This window comes from Podarcis liolepis (genome assembly GCF_965112155.1).
Source record: "Podarcis liolepis genome assembly, chromosome: 1".
Taxonomy (NCBI): Eukaryota; Metazoa; Chordata; class Lepidosauria; order Squamata; family Lacertidae; genus Podarcis; species Podarcis liolepis.
The window spans coordinates 20,422,987-20,446,248 of record NC_139554.1 but is presented as its reverse complement, the minus strand read 5'-3'; positions in this window follow the sequence as shown (position 1 = coordinate 20,446,248).

Genomic DNA, 23,262 nt, shown 5'->3' with positions numbered 1-23,262 from the left:
TCCCATAACCCTTCACCATTGGCCATGCTGGCTGGGGCTGATGGGAGTTGGAGGCCCACAACTCTGTAGGGCCACAAGTGCCCCATCCCTGTGGTAACCCCATCAGATATCTTGCTCTTGATTCGGCCTTGGAGGAAACCTAGGGCTTTGGGGTGGGTGGTGACTCCACTCTTCACTTTTTCACTCCTTTTGCTATGAAAAGCAAAAGTATTATATTATCATGATGATGATGAAAGGGATGCCTCCCTCCCCATTAAATAGAGGGTAGGAAATTCAGTATTTCATTTTTTCCTCCTTCTTTCTGCCATCTCCTTGCTCTATCCCTCTCATTGCCACCCCTTCTCTCCTCCCCATTTTCTGCCTCCCCTCCTCTCTCTCTCTTACCCCATTCTCTTTTCATTCTTTCTGCCACCCCCTCTCTCTGTCTCCCTCTTCTCTCAGCAGGCTGAATGAGGGACAGATTGCTCTTGCTGGAGCTCCAAATTGATTGCTTATGGAGGGCTTCTGAATTCAGGTGCCCCTTTTACCAAAAGGAATAGCAAAGCTTTTCCAGGTGAGAAATTTCCTTGCACAGTCAGGCCTTGGTTCTGGAATGGAATCCGTTCCGGCAGTCTGTTCAACTTCCAAAAACATTTGAAAACCAAGGCGTGGCTTCCAATTGGCTGCAGGAGCTTCCTGCACTCAATCGGAAGCCACGGAAGCTATGTTGGACACATAGCTGTCAACGTTTCCCTTTTTAAAAGGGAAATTCCCTTATTCCGGATAGGATTCCTCGCAAGAAAAGGAGAAAATTGACAGCTATGGTTGGACATTTGGCTTCCAAAAAACAGTTGCAAACAGGTACACTCACTTCTGGGTTTGCGGTGTTTGGGAGCCAATACGTTCAAGAACTAAACTGTTCAAAAACCAAGGCACAACTGTATATATTGAAACTTCCACATACACAAATAAATCCCTGAACTCACTGATTCAATGGGATGGAGAGTCTGTGTGGCCCTCCAGTTGTTACACAGCCAACAGGGGATTATGGGGTACCTCACCCAACTGAGGTCTCCAAACTGAGGTGAATATCGGAAGCTGCGGCGTAGACGGCTGTTCCTGTTAGCACATCCCCAGCTTGTGTTCTCAGCACCAGCCGAATGACAACAACTTATAAAGTGATGACACTTAAGGCCATTTATGGTCCAGTTGGCTTGCCCTGCCAAATGAGCCACTTAGACGCGTAAACATTCCTTGCTTGTGCTGCTAAACTAATTCTCCACAGGCTGTATATCACTCACCACAGCAGAATGTGGTGATAAAACTAAGAGCCTAATAAGTGGGAAGAGTGATGTGCAGCTATGCCAATTAGGAGATCGTTTTATAGGGGCCGTGTCAATTTGGGGATGTGTACAGGGGAAAGTGAAGGAGCTGACGGCTAATAAATATTCACAAGGGCAGGTCAGTCGGCAGCATGGCTGTGTTTCGATATAAATGAGCTCCATGGGATGTTAAGATAGGGTGCTGCAAAAAGAAAAGAAAAAGCACCAGATTGATTTCTTTTCTTTTTTTAATGGGGGGTGGGTGGGTGTAGGCTTGGGAAGGTTATTTAAAGACTTACTATTTTCACAAAGTTTGTGATTTTGAAGCAAGCACTTTGAAAAAGGGGGAAGGAAATTGACATTGTTGTATCTATGGGTTATGAGCAACTTTTAATGCTGTTTGAAAGAAATGTGGATGCTTTTGTATAATGGAAATGTGACCCCAATGTAATTCAATGTACTGACAACTTGGGGCCTGTTCATAGCTCCGCTTGATGTAGACTGTGAATAATAATAATAATAATAATAATAATAATAATAATAATAATAATAATAAAAAAAATAAAATAATAATAATAATATATTACTTATACCCCGTCCATCTGACCAGGCCACCGAGCCACTCTGGGCAGCTTCCAGCAGGATATTAAAAACACAAATAAAACATCAAACATTAAAAACTTCCCTAAACAGGGCTGCCTTCAGATGCCTTCTAAAAGTCAGATAGTTGTTTATTTCCTTGACATCTGATGGGAGGGTGTTCCACAGGGCGGGCACCACTACCGAGAAGGCCCTCTGCCTGGTTCCATGGAACTTCGTTTCTCACAGTGAGGGAACCACCAGAAGGCCCTTGGAGCTGGACCTCAGTGTCCAGGCAGAACGATGGGGGTGGAGATGCTCCTTCAGGTATACTGGGCTGAGGTTGTTGTGCCTCCTTTAATTCTCCCTCCTCTATGTGGTGTTCTCCAACTATTGCTGTCCCACATTTTCTCCTCCTTCATCTGGAGATTCCCTGTGCAATCGAAGTAGCTCTTCTATTCAGATTCTCAAAGCATGAATGAAATGGAAGTGGTGACTGTGATCTTGTACACATTGATCTACGACGTCATTGGGCAAGAGTGGATGCACAAGCCCATCCCACTGCTGGGACTGCCTACGTCTTGTTTTTAAATGGGCAAACTGCGGGGTAAGGCAGAATCAATCTGCAATGAGCTTTTGATTTCGGAATGAAGCCAGTTTCTCAAGAAGTGCTTTTCAGGGGCAAAAAATATGCAAAAGATCTAGACTGTGTGTGGACCACATAAAAGAAACACATGCAGTCTCCATTGATTCTAGAATAAAACGTTGTGTATATGCAGCTATTGCCTACGGTTGTTCCTTTTGGATTGCTCTACCATGGAACTTAAATGTGAAATTAAACAAAGACTAACAAATTTATTACAACATAAGCTTTTATGTTGTAATGGCTGACAACAATTGAGATAGATAATGTAATCAGCAAGGTCAGAGAAAACTACAGACCACCAACTAAGGAGAGCATTTCATTCATGGCTAAGCGAACCTTAGTCCACAAAAGCTATAATAGACATGTTAGTCTTTAAGGTGCCACAAACCCCTTTTTGTTTTTTCCTGCAACAGAGTGACATTACAATTTGTCTCCAAATTGCTTAAATGTGAAATTGTTTATCAAATTTCCTGAGCTTAACAGATGGATCCGTCTGTTTCCACTTCACGTAAATTTCACGTGAATTCATTCATAAGCCTGCTCCGTCTTGTTCTGCATTTACCTGTGAATTATGAAAAATTGTATTAAAACATTTTTTTTGGTATACGCATCCCTAAATATATTTTACCTAAAATATCATTTTTGTACACATTTAGGTAACTTTTTGGCAGAATATCGAAGTATTCTGCAAAGAGCAAAATCCAAAGGAATACAGTGGTACCTCGGGTTAAGTGCTTAATTCGTTCCAGAGGTCCGTTCTTAACCTGAAACTGTTCTTAACCTGAAGCACCACTTTAGCTAATGGGGCCTCATGCTACCGCTGCACCGCCGGAGCACAATTTCTGTTCTCATCCTGAAACAAAGTTCTTAACTTGAAGCACTATTTCTGGGTTAGCGGAGTCTGTAACCTGAAGCGTATGTAACCTGAGGTACCACTGTATTATGTTGTAAGCCACACATTGGTGCAGGAGATGTGAATGGGGTCAGCTTGCTTAAAAGTGTGGACCAAATGAAATTCCCTCCATCCCTAATGTGAAATAATAACAATAACAATCATAACAACAACAATAATAATTTTTCATGTATACCCTGCTCATCTTGCTGGGTTTCCCCAGCCACTATTTGTGCGAGAGTCACTAACATCCATAATAGACAATACTGGGCATAGAAAGACCAGTATGTTCTTTTCGCCTGTGAAGGGTCATGTCCCATTAAACTTTAATTAGTTTAATGCTTATCAAATGTCCAGTGCGCTTCCAATGCGACAATGTCCCATTACAGCAGAGCATTTCGCACAGCGGCTCAAGAAGGGCTGCAGAGTCAGCATCTTTTGAATAAAGGAATCTTGGAGCAAGCGGTTTGGAACTCAAATAAAACGTTTATTTACACAAAACAAAAAACCCTGGTGAAGAATCACACATTTCAGCAAACACGCCCCAAAAGAAAGAGGAAGGGGAAGGAGGGGCAAACACAGGAGTGAGTTGACTATTTATACAAACTCACATTCCTGGAAGCCTAACGACCTTCAGCTGCTCAGTGACTAGAGTGTCTTGATTAGAGCTTCTTAACCCTTTAATACCAACACCCCCTCTCGCTCGTAACACTGAGCTGTACCAACCTTAATTCAAATTTAAACCTGAACAGAAACATTTATGAGATTGCGGACTCAAAGCTTTTGTAAAACCGTCTGCAAGATTTTCTTGGCTTGGACAATACTTTAGTTCAATTAAACCTTGTTTTACACTTTGGCATACATTTTGATAACGGATATCCAAATGTTTTGTGTGTGCCTTGAATTGACCTGATTTAGCTAGTTTAATACAAGGTTGATTGTCTTCCCACACTCTGATAGGTAGGGAACATTCTCCAAACAATTCTTGTACCAGTTGCTTATAAAATTCCAGTTCTCTACATACATCTGATAATGCATTGAACTCAGATTCAGTTGAACTTAAAGCTATAAGTGATTGTTTTCTTGATCTCCAACCAATTAGTGCATTTCCAAATTTTATCGCCATTCCTGACACTGATTTTCTATCTGGTCCAGCATCAGCCCAACTGCTGTCAGCCCAACATTCAAGCTGTGTGCTGCCCTCTGCTGATAGTTTTAAGCGAAACATTTTGGTAGTTTGGAGATACCTTAAAACTCTTTTTACTCCTTGCCAAGCATGCATTGATGGTTTTTCAGCTTGTCTACACAGCATGTTGACAGCATATGTTATATCGGGCCGAGTCCACTGTGCAATGTGGAGTAGACTGCCTATCGCTGACTGATAAACCCCAGGATTACTGAACTCTGCCTGTTGCTCAGTTTGAGCATCCTTTGTGTAACTTAACTCCATTGGGGTTTTAACACCAGCACAGTTGTCCATTTTAAACCTTTCCAGCAACTGCTGGATCTTAGCTTCTTGGCTGAGCCAATAGTTCCCATCTTCATCTTGCTGAATTTTAACTCCTAGATAAACAGATACATTGCCTAGTGATTTTATCTGAAACTTTTCTCCAAGCTTTGTGGCAAATTGTTGTGCAAGTTTATCGTCCTTTCCACTGTATAATAAATCGTCAACAAATATCAAGACTGCTTCTTGTTCACATCCCGAGCCTTTTAGATAAAGACACGCATCTGCTGCGCTCTTTCTGAACCCCATGCTCTCTAGAGCATCGTTTAAGCAGGAATTCCAATTACGGGCCGACTGTTTCAACCCATAAATGGATTTGTGTAGGCGCCAGACCTGGTTTGGCTTGTCTCCTTCAAAACCTGGTGGTGGCGTCATATAGACTTCCTCCTGTAAGTCTGCATTTAAATAAGCCACATTGACATCAAAATGAAACAGCTTATTTCCCTTCTTAGCTGAAGAGGCTAAAAGCATTCTTAATGACTCCGATCTTGAAGTAGGGGCATAAATTTGAGAATAGTGAACTCCTTTGCGCTGCGAAAACCCTTTTGCAACTAGTCGGGCTTTATATTGCAACTCCTCAGTAGTTGTGGGCTTTAAACGATATACCCATCGACAACCTACAGCTTGTTGCCCTTTTGGAAGCTCTGTACTTGTAAACACACCGAGAGACTTCATTGAAGCCATCTCTTTTTCCATTGCTTCCTGCCACTTTACGGCTTCTGAGCTTGGAAGCTGTTGTACCTCCATATAGCTATCTGGCTCACACTGTGCCATATTTACGTATACACTTGTCACCTTAAACCGCTCTGGCGGCTTGCCCTTTGTGGCACGTTTTGACCTGCGCAATTGCTCCTCTTGTGCCCCCTCTGACCGTTGGCTGTCAGAATCTGTCTCAGACTTTATGTCTGGACGCGCCCCTAGGGATAAAGACCTCCGTTTAGATACCTCCCGTGGGCTTGGTGTTGCAGGCGACCTGCTTCGCTTTTGCTGTCTGCTAGGCCTACTGACTGGCGATGTTGGAACACTCTTAGATTCTGGCTTTCCTACCTTAGGAGAAGAACCTTGTGCCTGGTCAGAATCTGCATCTGAACCATGTGCACCGTCCCCTTCTGGCTCATCACCCTCTGGACTTTCATTCTCAGCATAAATGCCTAAATCATCTCTCAAAATGTCAGGGTTAGCATGTAAGTGAGTCCATCCGGATTGCTCACAAAATTCAGCGCTCCTACTGAGGACCACTCTTGTAGTATCCCCATCTGGGTTCACGAACCTCCAAGATTTGGCATGTGGTTCATACCCACAAAAGATGAGTTTCCTAGCCCTTGGACTTCCCTTTTTCCTTAACGCTTTTGGGATAAGTACATAGGCTTGAGATCCAAACACCCGAAAGTAATTAACTTTGGGCTTCTTCCCATATAAAGCAAAATATGGCGTAGTATCAATTACCGAATTATATACTCGGTTCAGAACATGAGTAGCCGTCTTCCAGGCTTCCGCCCAGTAACTTTGAGGAAGTTTAGCATCAAACAACATAGAGTTTGCCAACTCTTGCAGAACCCTGTTTTTACGTTCGGCCACGCCTCCTTCTTGGGGGGAATAAGGTGTAGACAGACGATGCTTAATTCCCTTTTTCTTAAAGAAATTCTGCAACACAGACCCGGTAAATTCTGACCCTCTGTCTGTTTGAAAAGCAAGTACTCTAGTACCGAATTCAAGTTCTACTGCATGAACCCAATTTTTAACTGTTTCTGCAGTATCTGCTTTTGTTTTGAGAGGAAAAAACCATGTAACCTTTGTTTTGTCATCTGAGAGACACAGTGCATACCTCGAACCTCCCATGCTAGCAACAGGCATTGGGCCACATAGGTCCATATGCACAAGTTGGAATACTTTGTCAGATTTCCTATTTGAACTGGGATAGCTGCATCTATGAACCTTCGCCCTTTTGCATGCAGTACAATCCAAATACTTAGCACATTTGTTCAATTTGCACCCTTCTGATAATTCAGGTTGCCTTTTAACATACTGAAAATTAATATGTCCCAAACGGCGGTGCCATAAATGAACACAAGAATTATGGGTAGGCGAGTTCACACAACCAGCATGAACCTGTTCAACTTCATCTGGACTTGTCTCAAAATAATATAACCCATTTCTGCATTTCACCTGCAAAAGAGACACGTTATTCTTTGAAATAGTGCAAACCCCATTTTCAAACACAGTTTTAAACCCATTTCTATCAAGTTCTGACACAGACAAAATACACCCCTTCATTCCCTTTAGCACGTAGGCATCAATTTCTGTTTGCAAACACTTCAAAAACACTGTGCCTACGGTCTCTAAGGAACGTTTAGTTGAATCTGCCATTGTCACAACTTTAAGGGTTTGCAAATGTCTGCAATTCTGCAAACGGACACTAGATGGCGCCACCAGATGATGAGATGCACCACTGTCGATCAACCAGCGTAGATCGCTGCCTTGGCCACGCCCTTGCATCAACACCATTGCTGAAGCCATGTGCTGTGTGCTGTGGGAGTAGCCACGACCTCCTCCTCTTCTTCGACGTCCCCTGGAACTCCTTGTCTGGTAACTAGGGGTAACGGCCTTGGTGCTGTCTTGACCAGGTTCACGTGTACAATTCCTGATTAAATGGGAAGAGGAACCACAGCGAAAACAGTGTCTAGCTGCAAAAGCATTTACTGTGTTCTCAAACTCAGCATCCCCACTCTTAGGCACAGCATAACTCCCCTTTGAAGACAAACCTCTTTCTCTTTGCCTTTTATCCTGTTCATCTGCAAGTCGAGAAGAAATGTATTCAAGGGTTAATTCAGATGAAGGCATAGCTTCCAAAGTTAAAGCTAGAGTCTCATAGCTTTTATCAAGAGAAGACAACAAAATGTATGACTGCTGCTCCATAGAGAAAGGAATGCCCAGCTGTCTTAGTTGATTAAAGGCAGACACCATTTTGGCAATATGTTCTTTCACACACGCTCCCGGTTGGAGACGTAAATCAAACAAACATCTTGTAGCATGGATCTTGGCCCCCGCAGTGTTTCTGGAATTTAGCTGCTGCAGAACCGTCCAGACCTCATGCGTGTTCTTTAACTCAGAAACATAAGGCATTTGCTCTGGTCCCACTGCCAAAACTAGTAGACCTTGAGCTTTCCTGTCGCGTTTCTGTGAAGCTGCCGCTGCTGCTTTGTCTTCTGCAGACGCGTCTGCAGCTGCCTGTATAGGCGGTGCTTCAGTACAACTCCACAACTCTTTTGCTTGCAACCAAACCCTTACTCTAGCCTTCCAATCTTGCCAATTTTTCCCATTGAGTCGCGTAAAGGGGACAGTAAAACTTTCCTGGGACTCTGCCATCCTCCCTGGGGCTTAGGAACGATACTCACAGACCTGTAGACCGTCTCCCAGCTGCTGAGGTGGCTCCTCGAGGAATAAGACGTCTTCCAGCGAGTACAAACTGCGCAGTGCCTCTTTAAAACTTTTCCTAGGCACGTTGCAGGACTCAAGCTGCTTTGAAGGCTTTCGTTGTCGGCAACCGCTTCTGTCTTCGCTCCAGTCCTTGCATAAATCACTCTGAACTGCACTCCTTATCTCCTTCTTGACGTACAAACATCCATAACCTGTCCCATTAAACTTTAATTAGTTTAATGCTTATCAAATGTCCAGTGCGCTTCCAATGCGACAATGTCCCATTACAGCAGAGCATTTCGCACAGCGGCTCAAGAAGGGCTGCAGAGTCAGCATCTTTTGAATAAAGGAATCTTGGAGCAAGCGGTTTGGAACTCAAATAAAACGTTTATTTACACAAAACAAAAAACCCTGGTGAAGAATCACACATTTCAGCAAACACGCCCCAAAAGAAAGAGGAAGGGGAAGGAGGGGCAAACACAGGAGTGAGTTGACTATTTATACAAACTCACATTCCTGGAAGCCTAACGACCTTCAGCTGCTCAGTGACTAGAGTGTCTTGATTAGAGCTTCTTAACCCTTTAATACCAACAGGTCATAGCTCTGTGGTAGAACATCTGCTTTGCATGCAGAAGATTGCGGGTTCAATCTCCAGCACCTCCAGGTAGGGCTGGAAATGTCCTCTGTCTGGAACCTTGGAGATGCACTGCCAGTTCATGTAGACTGGGGTAGGCAACATGATGCCCTCCAGATGTTGGAGTGCAGCTCCCATCATTTATTGTTTGCTTGTCTGTAGGTTGCTTTAGGTTGCCCTGGGCAAAATAAAACAATTAACAAATGTAATGCCTAATAAAATAATAATCCCTGATCACTGGCCATGCTGACTGGGGATGATGGGAGTTGGAGTCCAACAACATCTGGATATGCCCTGTGTAGAAAATACTGAGCAAGCTGCTCCCTTCAGCTAGATAATGCAGCTCTTGTATTGTCCAATGAACTATCTGGTTTGGGGGAAGGACCATAGCTCAGTGGCATCTGCTTTGCTTACAAAACGTTCCAGGTTCAGTCCCTAGCATCTCCTGTCTGAAGAGCCTTTGACAATCAGTGTAGCTTTCCCAAACTTGGGTCTCCAGCTGTTTTTGGACTACAACTCTCATCATCCCTGACCACTGGTCCTAGTAGCTAGAGATGATGGGAGCTGTAGTCCAAAACAGCTGGAGACCCAATTTTGGGAGAAGAAGAGAAGAAGAGTTTGTATTTGATATCCCGCTTTATCACTACCCAAAGGAGTCTCAAAGCGGCTAACATTCTCCTTTCCCTTCCTCCCCCACAACAAACACTCTGTGAGGTGAGTGGGGCTAAGAGACTTCAGAGAAGTGTCACTAGCCCAAGGTCACCCAGCAGCTGCATGTGGAGGAGCCGGGACGCGAACCCGGTTCACCAGATTACGAGACCACTGCTCTTAACCACTACACCACACTGGCTCTTAGACACAATACTAAGCTAGGTAGACCAATGGCTTGGCAGCTTCCTACCTTCCTGTGTTTATTAACTGACAAGGGCTGGGAGAGATTCTCACAATCCTCTCCCAATGTGGTTCCAATACAGTGGTGCCCCGCAAGACGAATGCCTCGCAAGACGGAAAACTTGCTAGACGAAAGAGTTTTCCGTTTTGGAGGTGCTTCGCTAGACGAATTTCCTATGGGCTTGCTTCGCAAGACGACAATGTCTTGCGAGTTCCTGCGGGTTTTTTCCCCTTTTCCTCCCCCTTTTCTAAGCCGCTAAGCCGCTTATCAGCTGATCCGATCAGCAGATAAGCCACTAAAAGCCACTAAAGCCGCTAATAGCGCTAATAGCGCTAATCCACTAATCCGTTAATGGGCTTGCTTCACAAGACGAAAAAACCGCTAGACGAAGAGAATCACAGAACGGATTCTTTTCGTCTTGCGAGGCACCACTGTATCCCTAGTCTTATGCGTAATGCAGCCATGAGGGGAAATACCACAGGGAACCAGCATCTGTCTCATGGCAGTGTTTATGCACTTAAGGAGGGGATCATGTCAACTTTGTCAACAGTTATGATGCAACTAGCTTCCTATTCCCATTTTCTATGTTAAATTTAATTACATTGCGAAACAGTTGGCATTAATGGAATTCTGAGCTCTTCTCCTCTCTCAGCTTTTCGTTTTCTGAATTTAGAGTCTCGCTTCATGTGGACCCAGCAAAGTCACAGCTCATTAACTAAGATGTTGATCAATACGATGTGACCTGTTAAAAATGTAATGCTGCCAGTTAAATCGACTATAAAACATATTTCAACTGACAGCTAAGAGCTTTAGGTTTCAAGGCTCATAATGGAGAACTATAATGATATGTTGTGGCCTGCCCGGGATCTTGGAAGCCAAGAGCATTATCCAAATAATCAGCAGATGGAATGAAATAAACAAGTTACTGGGAAATTGCTACAGGAAAAAGAAGAGGGGTGGGGAAGCATCTTGGTGAAGTTTCATCTCATACAGGGTGTTCAATAAAGCAGAAATATTGTTATGGGGACTGCTCCGGTGGTTGAAAGGGCTTTGAAAATAAACTCATGTGCTATTTGTTAAGGGCAAAACAAAACAGAACAAAGGCAGCTTCCTCTTTGCCTAATATGGGGAAATGCTTCTAGGAGGCAGGCTCAAAATTCTGCCTCAGTTTATGCCACAAGTGGACAACCAGTGGTCCAGAGGGCCACATGTAGCCCCAAGCTCATTTTATGCAACCCCTGGCACCACATGAAGCTGCCCTGTTCTTTCATCCCATCAGAGTCCATTCCTTCCTTTTGGCTTCCTCCTTATTCTTACTGGCTTTTGAAACTGGATTTTATTTGATAAAAATAATAACCATATGTCAGGGAACTGCCATCAGAGGCAAGAGGAGAGGTAAGATGCTCCAATGATGCAGGGGAGGGAACTAGCAAGGAGAGAGAGAGAGCTTCCGCTGGGGAAGGAAATCCAGGGGACACCAGGGAGAAAGGGGAGGCTGAGAGTACTGCGGAGGGGAGGCTCCGAGACTCTTCCAGTGAAATCAGCGGAGAGAGCACAGGACCTCCGCTTGGCACGCCCACGCTGCGCAGAAGGCTTCCGCGCAGAGAATCTAGGAGGAGACTTGGAGTCAAGGAATTTCTATGTTGGAGGAAGTTTAGGAGACGCCCACTGATGGATTCTGCCAGTGACTAAGACAGTCGCGTTGTAAGGGCTGTCAAACCAGGGAAAGGTCTAGCTATACAACCAGCTTGGAGCAGTTTGCAGTTTACGCACAAGCAACCCTAATTCCCATTACACCATAGTTACAGCAGTGATAATAAATTTGTATACTACTTAATTCCAGAATAGCCTAAGCGGTTTACAAGTATAAATGCCAATTACACAAATATCAGACTACAAGGGGTCTTCATCCCTGCTTGCTCTGCTCACCAATCTCCTGTCATTTCCCCTACATTAATGCCTAAAACTTCCCCCTTTCAACATTTCCACGCCCTCTTCTCTTCCCTATTCTGCAGCCCCCTTTGCACACACACCCTGTTATCACCTTCACCCCTTTCCTTTCCTTCCCTCACCCTCCTTTTTTCAACTATTGTTCACAGGCCACCCCCATTTCCATGCCTTAGTCTTCTTCCTGTTCTGCAGCCCTGCTTGTGTGCACATGCCATAATGATATGTTACTCTTTCTTCAAGATGAATGGAATCTGAAGAGCAAGTTGTCAGTTAGCTTCTTCAGCTAGAGAAGGTGAATTCTAGTTGATAACAGGATATCGGTTCTAAATTACTAGATGGATTTTGAAACTCCACGTTGAAGACAACACACAGCACTATGAGTGAAATACAATCTGTGAAGGTATTGTGGAATATCTGAGGGCTCTGCATTCTTTATCTCTCTCACAGGAGGCTGCTAAGGAATAGAAGAGGGAGACATTTGAATACAGCGAGAAGGAAAAGATTCTGAAAGGGGGAAAGTGGCTGTTTTAAACAATGGCAGAAGTTCAAGTGAAGCAAGTGAAGAAAGACACTGAGAGGAAAATAGTAGTTTTAATCAACAGCAGCTATTTGATGAGAGATGTTATGTGAACATGGATCAAAAAGTGATTTCTTATATTTGTTCCCATTTTGCCTTTTGAGATTTTGGAGCAAGCGTTGGACAGATGAAAGAATTGTGGGGAGGTGACAATGGACTGAGTAGCATAGCTCTGAAGACCACTGATGGTTCTGGAACTGAGTAAAAATTCCCCAGAAGACATTCTTTTGATATGATTTCCCATTTATTTTTATTTTTCTCAATCCACAGAAAAAACACACCACTTAGCAGCATTTTCTCTTATTATTCGCCACATTTTAAAGTAGTGGTCTCAATTTTCCTTCCACAGTGCCTCAGAATACCAGTTCCTGGGAATCACAGCTGGGAAAGACACTGTTTCGTTCTGCTTGGGGGCTTTTCTCCTCAGCCTGAAGAAATGTTCCCCCCAATTACTCTGCTGACTAGGGTGGATAATTTTAGGTCTTTTTCACACCACCCAAATACTGACCATAATTTATGGAAAGCTTCTTTAGTTGAGAATGTTTACAGTCGGTGGAAGAAGATTGGAAGAAATTTAAAGAGTATCTACAGAAATACTGCAAAATTAATGAATGTTAGAATGATGTCAGAATGAAGTTAAGTGGTTTTAGCAGTAATGCTATAAAGGTGTATGTAAAAATGGATTGTTAACAGGTGAAAATCCAAAGTTATAATATATTAAGTTAAAGAATTAAGACAAAAACAAAGAGGGAAAGGAATTGCTGAATTAACTAACAGAACTGGAATACAAAAAAGGGAGGTGTGAGGAGGTCAGGGAAGTAAGGAAATGAAATGTAAGGCATGGAAAGATTGATGTGTTTTTTAAGTGTTTTCTATCTTTTTTCTGTATTTTGTATTTCCCCCCCTTTTTATTTCTTTTTCTTTTTTCCTCTTTTTATTTATGTAATCTTTTTTTGGAAACTTTAATAAATATCATTTTTAAAAAAGAGAATGTTTACATGGTTCTTTTTTGTATAGGATGGATGATAAATGCTGTAAATAAATAAAATAAAATAATAATGTGTCAGAAGAGTAATTCACATTTACAAAGACTGCTGGATGGGCAAAGGTTTAGATTTTTCATGTGCATTTGATACACAAAGCAGACCTTATTGATGAGTACTGGGACTTTGAATACAAAGAATGATATCTGTTTGCCTGTTGTCACACCAGATGATTTTAGATTATTGATGTGGGTAGAAGCTTCAGCGATGTGAATTATACATAGACTGATGACCCTGGAGAAAACGCAAATGATGTAATTGACTCAAGGGGCTTCGACATGACATTCAGAGTGAGCCCTCGGAGTGAATTCAACCATGCCTTCACTCTAAGGCCATCTATTGTTATTTATTATACATCATCTTCAAACGGATTAATCTTTTAACAGCCTCTTCTTCATTGTTGCAAAAGGGCTAAGGGAAACACTGTGATGCAATTCAGGATCTTGCCAGCTGAAATGCGTTGCTCTTTTGAAAGCAACTTCCAGTGAAGGAACTGTGGTGAAGTCATTTGAAGCAGATTCCAGAGACGGGGGCATTCTCCTGCCCCTGAGCTCCAGTTTAGTAGGGATGCTCAAAAAAAAATCAGTCTTTTTCAATTCTGATATGAACTGAGCTGCTCCACATCTTCCAAATAAACCATAAGACTGTGTTGGGGATTTGTCCAGAATTCCATAGCAGCAGCAGCAGCTGCTGCCAGGAAAATTCTTACTTGCATACTCAGCCCTCCAACGCCTTCAGTTTAGGGCATAGGGTAGGACTTCTTTGTTTTTTAATGGAGATTTTCCTGCACAAATGAGACTCCCCACTGTATATCTAGGAGATACGCATGCTAGCTCTCTCCCTGGCTCATTTTCCATACACACACCAATGTCTGTACACCCAGCCCTCCATTTGCCATATTAGTTTCTGTCTCTTTGCCCCCCTCTTAAAAATGCCTGTGTGTGATGCTTCTTTGACAGGGCCTAAGCTACAGGGCCTGTTAGGATTGTCCTACTCGCATGTAGGACCCTGGCAGAGACACATGCCCGACTGGCATGTTCTCTCCCTCCTGGTCTGTCATTCAGGAGCTTCAAAAGCTTTCTTCAGCCCAAGCATCACAGCGACTGATACCAAGAGGCATCTGCACACTTAGGGATCCTGCAGAGTATCTGTAATTTGTGTAACAGAACTCAGTAGCTCAGCATTTTGGCTAATCTACTTTATTTACCTATAATACACTTGGAGCATTCTGACTTAGCTCCTTCCTCTTTCTCATCAGACAGCAAAGAGAGAAAGAACAAAGGACAATAGTCCCACATCACAGAACACTGTAACACAAACACCCCGTCTCCGTCACTTCCCACACTGTGGATGATGAAAAATTTCACCGTCATGTGATAACAAAACAATCTCATGACTGCAAACACGGAGCAAGAATCCTAACAGGGCCATGCATATTCTCAAAGGGTGTGTCTGGATGGCAGCTTTCAGCCTTATCAACATATCCCTGTAGCATGTAACCAAAAGCACAGGACAATCGACTCCACATTCCCTGAGTGGTTGGAATTTCCAGGTGGCTAGGCAGCCTTTGACAGACTAGTCAGTTTCCTTGCAAAGAGAAAGCACTGAAGACATATGGCATCTTTGGAAAAGATGTGTTTATATCCAAATACAAATGCCAAGCATGGAAGATCTGGCAAGTATCTAGGCATAGCCCGTGCTAGTATGTGAAACAGCACTGATTTCTTAAAAGGAAGAAAAATAGGGCACCCTCGGAACCCAACTTCATACCATGACTCCTTCGCAAGCCAGCCACAAAACTGGCAGCACAATCCTATACATGTCTACATAGAAGCAAGTGCTGGTGAGCTCATTATACCTTACTTCCAAGTAGGTTTAGGATTGCTGTCTTATATCTCTGTCCATTATGCACTTGCTGAAAAACTGGATCTTCCAGGCTAACCAAAGAGATGGGGCATGTGATACCTAGTACTCTGGCCACCATATCTTCTAGCTCAGGATGGGATGGAGAACTTGTGACCTTCCAGATACAGTGGTACCTCGGGTTAAGAACTTAATTCATTCTGGAGGTCCGTTCTTAACCTGAAACTGTTCTTAACTTAAGGTACCACTTTAGCTAATGGGGCCTCCCGCTTTCACTGTGCCACCGCCACACGATTTCTGTTCTTATCCTGAAGCAAATTTCTTAACCTGGGGTACTATTTCTGAGTTAGTGGAGTCTGTAACCTGAAGCATCTGTAACCTGAGGTACGACTGTACTGTGGAACTCATCAGGAGTTTAAACGGCTCAGGACCGCAATAACTCAAGGACTGCCTTTTTCCATATGAACCTACCCAGATCCTGAGATCATCTTCTGAGGCCCTTCTTCGTGTGCCTCCTCCTTGAGAGGTCCAGAGGGTGGCAACATGAGAACAGGCCTTCTCTGCCCCCGTCTGTGGAATACTCTCCCCAAGGAATTTCATCTGGAGTCTTCATTACGCACCTTTCGGCACCTGGCAGAAACTTTCCTTTTTAACCAGGCCTTTGGTTGATTTGCCCTTTAAAAATGTAGTTTTTTTAGTGGGTGGTTATTGGGTTGTTGTTTTCATTTTGATTATATATTTTGTGGTTTTATATTTTGATTTTGTTCTGTGAACCGCCCTGAGACCTCCAGGTATAGGGCGGTATATAAATTCAATAAATAATAATAACCATCAGCCCTGGTCAGCATAGCCAATGGGTCCTGGGTTTTAGAATAATAATATTGACTGGTTTACAGCAGCTATTAAGCTTGGAAGCTGAATCCACTCAGTCCCTCCACCATCTCTTCTGTCTCTTTCACACCATCAGTAGCACTCCTTAAAAAGATAAACAAAACAGACAAAGGTCCCGTTGGTAATGCGACGGGGGTGGGGAGGTTATTTACAGTTTTTTCATAAATACAAGGATGGCTGCAGATTTTAAGCTCACATGGTGAGAGCTGGTTTCATGGCTGCCTTGTGCGGAAGAGAGGTGAGAGTGAGCAAGAGGAAGGGGCAGAGCTTTGTGGACACTTTGTGGACAACCACAAAGTGTATTTCCCCCTATCTGTTAATCTCAACTCTGCCCTCTACTGACTGGAGGCATGAATAAATAAAAAAATTCCTTCCAGTAGCACCTTAAAGACCAACTAAGTTAGTTCTTGGTATGAGCTTTCGTGTGCATGCACACTTCTTCAGATACACACTATCTGTAACTGGAGGCATGAATGGTTGCTTATACTCAATGATTGGAACCTCAGGTGGCCCTGGGACTCTCCTCAAGCCACGCCCCTTCTCAAGCACCACCCTTTCTCCCCAGGCCACACTTTTCATTGGCTGTGCTCTGCACCTTCTTGGGTGCTTTTGTTTGGCTGGAATGTGGCCTTGAACTATGGTAATGCTTCCGACTTGCCTGGATGGAAAATGGAAACCAAAGGCGCATCTCTCTCTCTCTCTCTCTCTCTCTCTCTCTCTCTCTCTCTCTCTCTTTCTCTCTCTCTCTTGTGTGTGTGTGTTTAGAAAAACAAGCTTCCTGTAGAATGGTAAAATTAACATTTGTTCATTCCGCCCACTTTTGCTTCTGTCCTTGCTCGTCTCTGGCATGTCTCCCTTGGAAGCTTGCCTAGAAGGGAGGGTGACCCTCAGGCTGAAAAACGCCCCCCCCTTCCTGTTTTCTCGGGTACTGAAATTGGTAGACAGAGTGGCATGGCAAAGACAGAGACAGACACTTGCGCAGCCATCACTGCTAGTTCTGTAAGGGAAGGAGACTTTGTGAGTTCTGCTTTGCTCTCAGGCACTGGTGGCTTTCCTGCTGGCGCTGGCATTGCTGACGTGGTGGCTCCCATACCATTTAAAAACCATGTGGTGCTATATATGGGCTGAATTAATCAGACACAAAAGGGCCAGTGTCTCCTTTCGAGGGACCTGCTGGAAAGGACAGGGGAAAGGGTCATGGGAAGATTAGACCCTTTAATTTTGCCTCCTATCCTTGGGAAGATGTCGTGATGACAATCACCACCTCGGCACTGGATGCTAAGTTGCAAGACACAGTGACAGATGAGATACATGTTGCCTGGAGCTTTTGCCTCACTGCTCATAAGAAAAAAAATGAATGTTGTGACTTGACTTAGACAGCGGGCTGCAGATTCCTGTAGAGAAATTGGAGCGCTCAAAGGCTGTCGCTTGAGGGAATCCTCTGCTCTCAGGACTGAGAGACTCAGCTTCTGGGAGAGCCTGTTCTCTCATCTACAAGGCAACAAGGGTCATTTGGAGCACTCACTCCCACATATTTTTTAGTTTCAGAATTTCTGCATACTCTATGTTTTTATAAATAACACATCTAATATGTTTTGAGGGGGCACGTGGGAAAAATGGCAAGCAGCCGGGCTGCTGGTATCATGGGGCTGGCTCTGGGTAACTGCTGCACTGCACTGGACACTGATACAGGGATGTCATCCCCAAAAGCATATCTGTAAATGGGTGTAGAGTCTTCATTTCCTATTCTTTTCATTATTCCATTAGTTCTGGTTATTCAAAATACAGTGGATGCTCGGGTTACGAACATGATCCATGCGGGAGGCACGTTCGCAACCAGCAGCATTCGCAACCCGCAGCGCCACATCTGTGCATGCGCGGGTTGTGATTCGGTGCTTCTGCACATGCACAAAGTGCGATTTAGCGCTTCTGAGTATGCGCGACCACTGAAACCCAGAAGTAACCCATTCTGGTACTTCTGGGTTTCGGCGCATCCATAACCCAAGAAAATGCAACCTGAAGCATCTGTAACCCGAGGTATGACTGTAAGACTCATGAGCATAAAGAAATGCCTGTGCAAAGCCCATCCTTAAACACTGGGTGGAATTAGTGTACCAATTGCAAGATTTAGTTCAGGCCTTGATTTGTTACTTCAGAAAACAGCCCTCCTCAATCCGGTTCATAGTTGCCTGATTCAGCTAGAGATCCATCCAAGTCCATTTTGTATCCTCCTCCCTTCCTCAATTCACTACTGGGAAATCAAATTACAGCTATAACTCTGTCCCGCCCCGCCTCTTGGCAGAAGTGGATGGAATTTGCAGAAATAACAGCCCTGTCACATAAGAAATCCTGCCACATTGCAGGTAAATAGAGCCAGGTGAATTTGTGCTGGGCCCCTTTCAAGCTTAGAGACATTACTTTTGCTTTCAGCAGGCACTTGTCTGCAGCACCCCCCCCACCCCCACCCCAAAGTCTGCATTACCACAGCACCACAACACATTTCAACAGTACCCATTTGGGATTGCGCTTTGCTTTTGACAAGCTCCACATCTCCCAGAAGCACCCCACTTTGGGTTAGTATTCATCCAAATCCAATGAAACTTGTATGAAGAACGTATATGTACACCTTGATCTAAATGAAGACCAAACTATCTGCATATATATATATATATTTGCCTGAAGATAGAAAAGCTACTTGGGGGAGCATGATTTTGACTGGAAAGCCATATGTTCTAAAATGGTTAAGCATCTCCTCCTCCTCCTCTTCCTGTCAAATTTGCAATCTCCTGTAGGTGCTTTTAGTTATAAAACACACATATCCCAAGACTGTTTAATATCTAGATTTGGGCTTACACTAGATACTGGCATTTCATGCTTATGTTTTTCAAATGTAAGGGCTTATCCACATTTACCTTCTGCCCTACGCTTTCTAAGCACAGGTTTGCATTTCCCGGTCTGTGTCCTAGCGTTTTTGGTGTGGTTTTTTTTTTTTTTTTGCCACGTCTCTTTCCCCAGGCAAACCTGATCTTTACTGCAGAGTTGGAGCAAATGGCAATTCAGGTTTTTCCACGGATTGCTGTTGATTCCAATTCAGCGGTAAAGAATGGGTTTTCATGGGGAAAGTGGTGGGGCAAATGCTTAAAAAGTGCTTGGACCTGGACAGCCTGGACCTGGACCTAGACCTAGAAATGCAGAGCGATGGTAAATGTGGCTGGACTATAACTCACTTGAAGACCTTTTAGGTAACAAGTGACAAGTAAGTCTGATAAAGATGGTGATGGTGATGATTCAGAGATACAGAAAGATGCTTCATTGTTCTCCTGAACTGTTTGCATCTTTTGTGGGGCAGGGGAAGAAGAAGGTTCGAAGGAAACTGCTTTATACTGGGACAGATCACTTGCCCATCTAGGAACATAGAAGACTGCCTTATATTGAATCAGACTACTGCTCCATCTAGCTTAGTAATGTCTACACTGACTGGCAGTGGCTCCCCAGGTTTCAGGTGGGGATTCTATCTCTACCCTACCTGGAAATGTTGGAGACTGAGCCTGGACCCTTCCGTGTGCAAAGCAGATGCTGTACCACTGAGCTACATCAGCAGTCCTCCTGGATCTCAGACACAGGTTTCCCACAATGCCTGCTACTTGATCCTTTTAAACTGGAGATGCCAGGGATGGGACCTGGGACCTTCTGCATGCAAAGCATGTTTTCTACCCCTGAGCTGCAGCCCTTCCATAGGTGCCTAACAGCAACTGTCGTGTTGTTAGCATTCAAGAGCAAGTTGCCCAAAGCGTAATAGACACATGGAGGTAATAACACCACTGCTGTCAGACAGGTTTAGGGAAAGCTCGCTGCTCAGCATGGTGGCTTGTTTTCATTGCTTATAGCAGTTTGCCATTAAAATATTCATACACAGACTCATCCTGCAAGCAAGTAGCATCTCCTGGTGATACCGTGTTCCCTCAATTCCCATAGGAGCAGACAGAGCTGCATTGCATTCAGCATCTCACCCTTGGAAGGCGGAGCCTTCAGACTACTTTGGCACTGTTTTGTTCTTACACAGAGATGAAATCGGCCATGAATAGCACTGGTTTAAGACCTGATTAGCAAAGAGGCTTCAGGGATGCATCTTACTAAGTGCCTTAGGCTTTGCTGTAGGACTTGACAATTTTCTGGTAGCTAAAAGAGATAAAGTCACGCATGCTGTGCGTGTCTTCTGCCCTCTTATCTCTTTTAAAATATTTGGGGGAAATGATTTTCAGATGCAAATACTCCAGGTGGTTGTTGTTGTTGTTGTTTTTAAAAAAGGGGATATCCATTATCATTCTAGTGCAAAGGGAATGGGGAAGCTTTGAATACTTATTCATGTATGTGCTTTTTATTCAATGGTGATGATGATGATAATTGATGAAGAAGAAAGGATGCATATTAAATTATCACATCTTTTGTTATAACCAAACAAAAAGCAAAGATAGAGCCACAATTTCTAAAACTTACTGCACAGTTATATCCCTAACTTTAACTTGCAACTATGGCATACCATGCAGTGCTATGTATATTTCATAATGATCTTAAAACATTTTGAGACCACTCTTGGATTGATGAAGCAAAGTGTTTCCTCTGCAATGTCCAATAAAAAGACTCCGATTTCATACAAAGTTTTCTTGTTGTCTTTTTTGGGTTGTTGTTGTTGCAATACATGTCCCATCCTTCCTTCTGAAGGAGCCCTGGGTGGCAGACATGGTAATGATAAAACCAACCAAGCAAAATGTTTAAAAACAGTCAAAAACATTATCTCATTATATATCAGGGTTGCCAGGAACTGTGTCTTTCAACTATCAAATTCCTGAGTGAAAAGGAAAGCTTTTACATTTCTGCTGCTGGAAGTCAGCAATGAAGAAGACAGGCACACTTCACAAGGGAGGGCATTCCAACAAATGGGCAACTGCTATTCAAAAGGCACTGCCTACTGAGCGTCACCATCACCAAGGCCTTATCTGCCAATTGAAGGGTCAGAGATGGTTGGCTTTGGGGAAGATGCTCTTTTAGGTACTTGGGTCCCAAGCCATTTGGGGTGTTCTATGCTAGTTCTATGCTAGTTTCGGGTGGCGCTGTGGGTTAAACCACAGAGCCTAGGACTTGCCGATCAGAAGGATGGTGGTTCGAATCCCCATGACGGGGTGAGCTCCTGTTGCTCGGTCCCAGCTCCTGCCAACCTAGCAGTTCGAAAGCACGTCAAAGTGCAAGTAGATAAATAGGTACTGCTCTGGCGGGAAGGTCAACAGCATTTCCGTGCACTGCTCTGGTTTGCCAGAAGTGGCTTAGTCATGCTGGCCACATGACCCGGAAGCTGTACGCTGGCTCCCTCGGTCAGTAAAGCGAGATGAGTGCCGCAAACCCAGAGTCGGTCACAACTGGACCTAATGGTCAGGGGTCCCCTTTACATTTACCTTTATGCTAGTATTAACATCTTGAAATTGCCCCAGTAGCTCAGCTGACAAAGTCCCTCCCTCCATAAATACTCCAGCAGCTGTTTGCTCCATTTTGGCTGGCATGCAAGGGTGGTGAACATCCACCAACATCTGCACGCCATGCTCCCATCTGCAGCTAGGCACAATGCCACCTCCCTCACATCCTTTGTAGCAGGGAAAAGGAAATAAAAGCCAGTTATTCACAAGGACAGGCGGTAACAGAAAGGTTTGCTTCAAGCACAGGAGGGATCTGGTCCTGCTGAGTGGGAAGATAAACCAAACCACTTACATGTCAATGGAACGTGCAGTTATTTTGAGTGCCAATTGTTGGCTCTTAGAAAAAGGGGAATTGCAGCCTCTCTGAAGACGCCAGTCTCAGTCGACCCTGTTTCAGTTTCACCCCATCTGAATATCTCCAAGTGGATTTCTGGATGGAAATCCTAGGATGCAAACAACTTTCCAAAAAATAATAATAGAGCAAGTTCATTTGGCATCCAACTGAACTTAAATAACCCACCCAAAGATTGCAGTTCTGCCTCCTAAGCCAGTCAGAGTTGCCAAGAAGCACACCGTGGTCTCAGAAGTGGTTTGCTGTAAGAGCTTGTCAATTAGCGCTAAAGCTAGCTAATTGCTTAGAATACTAGCAATAACAATGAGAGGTTACTGCCAGGTTGGGTTTGTTTAAATTAAATTGCCCTTGAAATGAAAACTCTTGCTTATTAGATCCATCAGCTTTTGTTAAAAGCAAGAAACATGCTGTGCAGTTGATGCAGACTCTCTAAATTGTGCTTAATGTTTTTAACATCCTGATGGGCTGCTTGCCTCTTAGGAGTTCCACTTTTAATGCTGGTTTTTAAATAGCCCAGAAGGCTAGCATGACTCGAGACGTACACACCTTAAAAACAAAAACAAAACACCTTATTGATATTCCTGAAGCACCTGGAGGGGAAGGCAGAATCATGGCTGCTGAATATAGGCCCAGCATGGACACGTTGACTGTGCCTGGGTTGTCTCTGCACAGCAATTGGGAACCCTGCAAATGGTGGATTCCTTGTTGCAGGTACGGCACTTATGCAAATTCAACTGCACCAGAATCTCAATTCAGATCTTCAGCTGAAGGCATGGTGGGAGAATAGGAAAAGGGGCACAGCAGGTGTGCCACAACTTTCTTCTCCATGCATTCATTGTGTATGTAATTGTTACCTAAACAGGGCTTCCATTATGCCTCCTTGTGGTTTTTTACCATCAGCAGAGAATGACCTCTCGATAGTGCTCTCTGTGTTGTACGTTTGAAGAGAAGTAGACTATAGAGAGATGCCTTTGATGGTGATTCTCTGGACCAGCTGAGAATTAGATCCTTTTCATGCAATTACTGACGTATTTAAAAGATTAAACAACTCTTTTTGTTTTTTTTTAATATTGTTGCCCACATCAAGCCTTTGGGACAGGGAGGTCCCAATATGAGCGAATGGTATTAGATCTCAATTTGTGAATGAATGGCACTGGATTTCATTATGGGAATGAAGGGCGTTGGATTTTCAGTTGCAACAAGTAACATCACTATCAATGGCCTCTGCTATATATATAACAGGAAGCCTT